A 7,983-nucleotide genomic window follows, 5' to 3' on the forward strand; every position below is an offset into this window, starting at 1 on the left:
CATCCAGCCGAAATAAATCTGACCCTACCCCCTTTCCCATCATCTTTCCTATCGGAACAGCCTGTTCTTTCTAAGCCTTCTTCACTTAGAACAGTGGCAAAGGCATTGACCTCAGATATTTCTATACAGTAATAAGCAATAATGTAAAGGCCTCAAACACTGGCTAATATTAAAGATACTTGTTTCTGTCCCACAGAAGTTTTAAATTTTAATAGTTGCTGAGTTTTATTTTACTTAGACACTCCCAACTCCCTAGCTAAAGAACTTTTCCTATGTTTTTCCTGAGATTTTTATAGTTCACTTTTTATTTTTAAGTCTTTGCTCCATATGGAATGTATTTTAATGTACAAAATGAATTTAAAGCTTGCCTTTATCTTTTTCTTTTTCTTCCTTCTTTCTGCAGATGGCCAACCATTTGTTACATCATCGCTTATGAAATAATCCATCTTTTTTTCATAAGCCAGCCTTCCTGCTCAGCAGTGTAGTAGGAGACGAATCTTTGAGCTACTTCTGCTGGTGTCCTATGCCTACAACCTGAAATGGAAAAGGAAAAGCACATTGAAGTGTTGAGAAGCAGGTATGAGAGGAGCCGAGGACCTCCTGGAGGACCTCCTAAATATCAGTGGATCCATATGTACAGCTTTTCTTGTAAACATGAGACTCTTTCTTCCAAGGATGCTACTGAATTTTCGGATCCCACCTCTGACGGCTCCTCTCACCCATAACCCTAAGAGTTGCCAATCTTTCTGCAAAACTCCCTTCTTTTGCTCCTACATCCGACACAGGATTTAGAGGCATGTTGCCATCTCCTACAGATACTGACAACATGTGATGTCATCCTGTCCTGCGTATACTCTTCCTTCTCCATTGCTTCTATTACCTTATATTCTCAACACCTCCTTTTTTTCCAAACTGTCCAAAGCCCATGCACTTCAAATTTTATTTTTATTTCTCTTTCAGTTTCAATTGCTCTTCCTGAAAGTCCACACCCATTCCCATTATAAGCTCGGGTTGTATTGCAACGAGACAGGAAATGAGACTAGAATTCTTGTTAAGTGATGTATTAATAGCCCATCTCCAAGAGAAAGAGGGTAAAGAAATGAGATAAGGAGAAAATCCTAGGCAAGCACATTGTCTCCCTTGGAGACTAGTGGCAGCCTCTTGCATCAAGGTGGCCAGATTCATACCCCCTTGTGACTCTAGTTGCAGCAGAAGGACTGGAGACATATCTCCTGGGAAAAATGAGGTCCTGTTCAGCAGAGGGCAGGTCTCTGGATCAGGTCACTAGCAAACACATCTCACAGCACTATTGTGTTGGTGTACTAGTGAAGGAGACCGGGGCAAGACATGGTGTATGATCTCAGTTAGTTACTCTGCTCAAATCTACTTCCTCTCATGTGAGTTCTTCCCTATCCTGGAAGACCTTCCCTTGAACTCTGGTTGGTTAAAACTTCTCTAGAAAGCTATTTAAAAGATTTCTTGGTGGGAATGACTGCCCATGCTGCTCTGTTTGGTCTTGAGAGCTGATAATAATCCCTTCTCATCATGGCTAGTGCTCTAATTGAGATCATTTCCATAAAGACGTGACCCAGGCCCTCTTCCTGAGAGTTTTGAGCCCCCTCAAGTGCCGGTCTCAATTAGAACATAGTTGTCATTGGACATTCCCATTAATAATGAAAGATGTCCCCACTGAACATTAAGCTCTAAACATATGTCCCCATTAAACAGTAGTCAGGCCTTTTCATGGTAATCAAGTTCAGCTATTTTGAAACAAAACTAAGCAGGTATTCCTAAGTTGACCAAAAATGTACTGTACATGTCATACTCATTTTGAAGATTCATGATGCCTCCTAGATATATAGGCCTAAAGTCGAAGATGAGAAACAAAATTTTCAAATGTGCCTCTAGGAATAAGTGCAAGTGAAACCATTCTTAATTCCTTCTGATTCTTGGATCCATGTATTAGGGACATACCTGATAGCCTGATATTTAACACCCACATCTCATTTTTAGAAAATTCTTCTAGAGCTAGGAATGCCTCTCTGTGGCAAAAGAATTTGCCTAGCATGAGTGAGGTCCTGGTTTCAATTAATACTACCACCCAAAACTAACAAAACAGCACAAAACACTAAATGTCCTTCTATACCATGTGCCAAGTAAAAGAGCTAGCACATCCCACAGCTACCTTCCTCCTGCCATGACTCCTTGGATAGGAAATGGTCCCTTGGTCTGAAGCAATGCCCATCCCATACTGGTAATAATTTTTTGAGGCTTCATGTGGTAGTGCTGGGCTGAGGTATTGATGTCAATAAGGCAAATCCATACCCAGTGTTTCAGTCCTAACTAAAAGGAGATGTTCTTTCTAATTCAGGGTGGCGTCTAGATAAACATAAGCATAAGCTTATCTAGACAGTACTATACTGAGAGGCTCATCACTTGGATTGTATTGCAAGCCAGAAACTGAACAGTAGCAGAAGTTCCATCAGCCTTCAGTGAGAAGGGTCCCATGATGTCTGCAGCCTTCTCCTCATTGAAGAAATTGATGAATTACACAGGAAAGGCCAAGGACATTTGGTTATTTGGTGTTTTGCTGAAAGAGAAGCCTTCTGGTGGGAATTAACATTGAATACAAACAGTATTTCATGCACTTGTATAAGCCACTTAACATTGTCTTTACTCTTCAATCTAAGGATGTTTTTGTCGCTAATCCCCCCATATTGCTTCTTACAGGGACATGATCAATCACCCAGTTCATTGACCACTGCCAGGAAGTTTATGTACAACCATATCCTGGGCTATTTCTCTCTTCACACATAGTTCATAGCCACGTGCATTACCCTAAGCAGTGTTACCTTGGCTAACTGCCTCTCATGATCACCACTGAGAGAGACCAGAGTAAAGCGTCAGTCCATCTTCAAGGTCATTATTGAACCCTAGGCTAACTTCTCTTCCCTTCACTCAATAAACCCATTCTATCTCTCAATCCTGTGAAACTGTACCCCTACCCATTGCCATGGCCTTAGGTAAAGCCTCTGTTGTTTCATTTGAGTGAAAATATCCATATCTTAAGAGATGAGCTACTCTCAGATTTTATACTGCTCTAGGAGTTAGAAGCCCATATATAATCCCATATCTGGGATCCCACAGACAGCACACCACAGTATCTTAAGTCAACCCCAACTAAACTCAGAAGAGTACTTACCATCCAAAGAGTAAAGCCTGCTTAGTGCTCTACAGTGTAAGAAATTGACTTTACAGCACAGAGAATGGAAAGTGGAATCCTTAAGAGTCAGGAGACCTGCATGTCTGTCCTTCAGGACCAAGGTTATCTATGGGCTTATGAGCCCAGTTATCTATGGGCTCATACTATTGCCAACACTGAAAGAGGGTGCTGATGCAGTTTTTGCAGTGCATGTACTGCAAAAGAGTTAGGAATAAAAGTGACAATTCCTACTGCTGCCCCATGCCTGGACCCACGTTGTTGAAAAAGTAGGAAGCAAGCCCCATCTCACCTCCATGCTACAGTTGGCTGTGTGTTGTTTACAAGGCTGGGACTGGACATTGTATTTCCTTTCACTACCTGGGTACACATTGTTCAAACACCATAGCTCCTGATGCCACTAAGCTACTGCACATGCACTATAGCATGTGTGAATACCAAAGAGAGTTTGGAGGCACTGTGGTTTCCACCACCTCCTCCTCCCATGCAGTATTTGGGCCAGAAGCCCTTGCCTGCATAAGAGACCTCATATTGCCAGTACCTGAAGAAACAGCTGTAAGTCCATCAAAGTCACTACCCCCTTATAGTAACGGCCACACCCTGGGCACTCCACGGTACTACCTTCTACACACATCTGCATGTGATGTTAGAATACCCCATTCCTATGCAGCCTTCACACAGTGAGGCTCTTCAACGCTGTAGTTGTACACTTTGTGTCTAAAGTCATTAATTATAACCAAAAACATTGTAAAGAGACCACACTCCAGTGCCCAGAAGAAATTAAATTCAGCATTGCACATTAAGCTGACACCCTAAGCAAATTGTCAGAAGAAAAGAACTTACTTTGAAGGCTGGCTTGTAACAGTGGTAGAAATAGCTTACTCCACTGGATTGCAAATGTAAACAGAAAGTATATAAGGAAGAGTAAGGTTGTCGGGAGGTGGTGGCGCATGCCTTTAATCCCAGCACTTGGGAGGCAGAGGCAGGTGAATTTCTGAGTTCGAGGCCAACCTGGTTTACAAAGTGAGTTCCAGGATAGCCAGGGCTACACAGAGGAAACCCTGTCTCAAAAAAAAAAAGTAAAAAAAAGAAAGAGTAAAGTATCCTGATGCCTTGAAAAGAATACAGTAACTCAGTGACAACCAATATGGTGAAATGTATTGATTATATATAAGTATCTAGAATCCGTGAACTTGAAGGCTCTAGACACAGAAACGACATGGAAAGAGAATATTAACTTTTCTGATTTGATTGGAGTACATGTATTCAAATATCTCATTGTATCCAGTCAGTATGTATAGTTGAGATAATAAAATGTATTTGAGAGGGACTAGAGAAATGGATAAATGTTTAAGAGTAAGCACTGGTCTCTCAGAGAACTCAACTGCAGTCTCCACTACATATCAAATACTCACAATATCTGTAACTCCAGCTCAAGGGGGATTCAACGCCCACATGTACCCACATGCATGTGTAAAACACCCACAGAGACACACAGTTCTTTTATCTACTCTATGGTGTTGCTGATACAATTAAATGAAAAGATTCAACTGCAAAAACAACACGCAGATGGCTGGAAAGATGGCTCAGCAGCTGAGAGCATGTACTGCCCTTGCTAAGAGCCTGAGTTCAATACCGAGGATGTGTGTTGCATAGCTCACAACCACCTGTAATTCTGGTTCTGGGTGAATCTGATTCCTCTGGATTTGGCAGGTATGTACACTCGTGTACATTATCCCCATACACGTACTAAACAGCATACAGTGCCACACAAGGTCTATATTACATAAATAAGAAGTCTGAATATAAGCATCATTTATTCAAAAATTGGGATAACGGCCCACATCACGTATGCCTTTCACAAAAATAAAAAACCCAGGATATGAGATGGTGTTTGAAAAAGAAGGAGGGGTCCTTGGAGAATGTCTAAGAGCGAATAGAAAACATATTGCAGAACCCACTGTCACTAGAGGACAGTGTCAAAACCCAAGCCTCTTCTGCTTCTGGCTATCCTCCAAGAGATCTTCATTTTCCTGGCCATTATCAGAGGAGTCAGGGCACTCAATCTCATTTCTGACATCCAATATTGATTGATGAGCTTGGATGGATCACTGGCATCTTGCTGGCAGGAGCTGCCGTTTACCCTCAGCCTTCTCCTCCAAGGGCCAGCACGGCCCTCCCTGAATGCAGCACGGAACCACTTCCAAGGTAATCTGCTCAGCAAAGAGGGCTGCTCTCACACACCGTATCCGGCTTGAGCTCACCTTTCTAACCTTCAAATATTAAAACTCACTCCGAAGAAAATGATTCTGGGAGTCTAATCAGAATGCCTGCTCTCTGTTCTGAGATGTACTCATTTCTCCTGAGTACACGTGTCTTTTCAGGAGACGTTGACCTCAAAGTAACTGGCTTCTGATGACACTTCTACTTCTTATTTCTGTTTTTAAAAGAAAAAAAAGCCAATGTATTCCAAAAGTTCAAAAAAAATCTGAATATTTATAAGAGAGTAATTTTTTTTAGATAATGGTGTTTAAATCTTTACTGCAATATGATATTTTTATTATCATCACAAGGTGAGTGAAGAATCATTTTGCACGTAAGATCTTTTTATCTATTTCTATGTGTTCAAAGTAAGAAAATGAGGTATATGCTATAAAATAAGAAAGTCCATAAAGGCATAAAGAATTTGTGGGATGAAAATAACTAATAGAGGTTCCCTATCTTCTCTAGAATTGTTTGAAAACCCAGGACCATTTATTTGATCATCTATTTACTGTCTGCTATGTGCCAGTCATTTTGCTCAATGAAATGAAGAAGGCAGATGACATGTACCATGAGAAGCTTGCTTTCAATAAACTTGCAATCAAGTTGGATGTAGAAAACCTACTGCGCATGAAATTAAAAATAAATTAAGCAATTAAGAACGAATTTGGTATTGACTAAAAGTATAAATGGGAGATTAGTGAAGAGAGAGGGCTCTGTGGACCAGATTAGCTGAGGGAAGATTTACTGAGCTTGCCCTCAGAGAAGAAGCAAGGAGGTAAGAAGGAGGATGTGGATCTGCATAAGGCGGTGGTAAAATACCCAGCCAAGATACTAGTGAGGTACAAGTATGTTGGCAGCAAAGGGCATATGCAAGTGGGGGCCAGAGACAGGCATTAATAGAGGATGTCACGTTCATAAATACTATGAAAATAAAACTTACAGATGTAAAAAAAAACTTAGCATCAATGTTTAGTTACAAGTGGAGAAATTAATGTAAGCATGGAGATTTAAAATAGTGAACAGAATTGCAGCTATAGATGTCTTGACTTATAGGTACATTAGAAAGACATGGGAGAGGAACTGACGAACCTGAACAAGGGCTGTGGGTTTAATTCAAACATAAGTTGGAAGTAGCCAGTAATGCTGAGGAAAAAGAATCTGGGGGATTTTAATGAATTTTTATTAACTCCTTGAGAATTTCATACAATCTATTTGGTTATAATCACACTCATACTGCTCTCTCCTCCCGAAAGCCAGCCACTGTACTCTCTCTCTCTCTCCTACCTTGATGTCCTTTTTGGTTTGTTGTCATTGCTTTTTGTTTTGTTTGGTTGTTTGTTAGGTAGTTGGTTGGTTGGTTGGTTGGTTGGTTGGTTGGTTGGTTGGTTGGTTGGTTGTCTTTTAAATACAGGGTTTCTCTGTGTAGCCCTAGCTGTCTTGGAACTCACTCTGTAGATCAGGCTGGCCTTGAACTCAGATCTTCCTGCCTCTGCCTCCCAAGTGCTGGGATCAAAGGCATGCACTACTATCACCCATCTTTGTTTTTGTTTTTAAATAGCCAACCAAATCCCATCAATGGGTACCCTTGTGGTTTGGGGCTTTCCACTGGATCTGTTGACTGTGTTCTTCAATAAGAGGAGCGGGCTCATGAGCTCCACCCCTCTCAATGCTAAAATGCTGACTGGCTTGATCTTGTATAGGTCTTTTACCATCACAGTTGCTGTGATTCTAAGAGTAGAGTGACCCCATCATAGCCAGAGTATACTGTTTCATTTCCTCTGATTGTTCCCAACCACTGGTTCTTACAATCTCCCTTTCATGTCTTCTGTTACAATTCCTGGTCCTTGTGGAGGGTTGACAAAGACAAATCAACATTCATTTTCTACACTTTGATCAGTTGTGAGTTCCTGTATTAATTGCCATCCAATGCTCAATAGAAACTTAACGAGGAAAGTGAACAACAAAGAGTGAGACTGAATGCTTTGCTTGACATTTGTAACTCTTGTATCAAGTTTGAAGAAGAGGACTTTATAAGTTACTCTTCCTCTGAGATGAATGCTTTTCCAAATTATCACAGCTAGTGAACCAGATTCTTACCCTCACCTAATGTCTGTGCTACCCTCCAAGCAGAACCATTGTTCATTGAAACAGTTGGTGAATGACTTCATGGATAGACCATCTTAATACACACACCATTTCTTAAATGAATGTAACCTGTTCTCTGTGGGCTGAGAATGAAGACAATCACTCAAGTCAAATAGCTTTGACCATAGCAGGAAGTCTGTACCCAAAAATCATGCCTACAATTCATTCCTCAATGCAGCAGAACTGTCAACTCTCAGCTTAGCTAAGATGGAGGTAAAATCCTTTGGTAATGTGAGGGTCATTGAAGTACAGCCTTATTACAATGAAATCCAGTGTCGAAAAAAATGTTCTTATTTTGGGCTTGTACCACAGTAAGAGCCAAGATTTTAAACTCCACTAAATACAAAACAAAC

At 40.9% G+C, this 7,983-nt stretch overlaps 1 long non-coding RNA gene across 1 annotated transcript; it reads left to right on the forward strand.

The window, feature by feature from the left end:
• The first annotated feature begins 402 nt into the window (after positions 1–402).
• On the forward strand, positions 403–6,144 carry LOC116073199. The gene is made up of 2 exons (XR_004111715.1): positions 403–577; positions 5,951–6,144. It is a non-coding gene; the product is annotated as an uncharacterized LOC116073199 (long non-coding RNA).
• Positions 6,145–7,983: the final 1,839 nt, after the last annotated feature.

This window comes from Mastomys coucha, unplaced genomic scaffold (genome assembly GCF_008632895.1).
Source record: "Mastomys coucha isolate ucsf_1 unplaced genomic scaffold, UCSF_Mcou_1 pScaffold23, whole genome shotgun sequence".
Classification (NCBI taxonomy): Eukaryota; Metazoa; Chordata; class Mammalia; order Rodentia; family Muridae; genus Mastomys; species Mastomys coucha.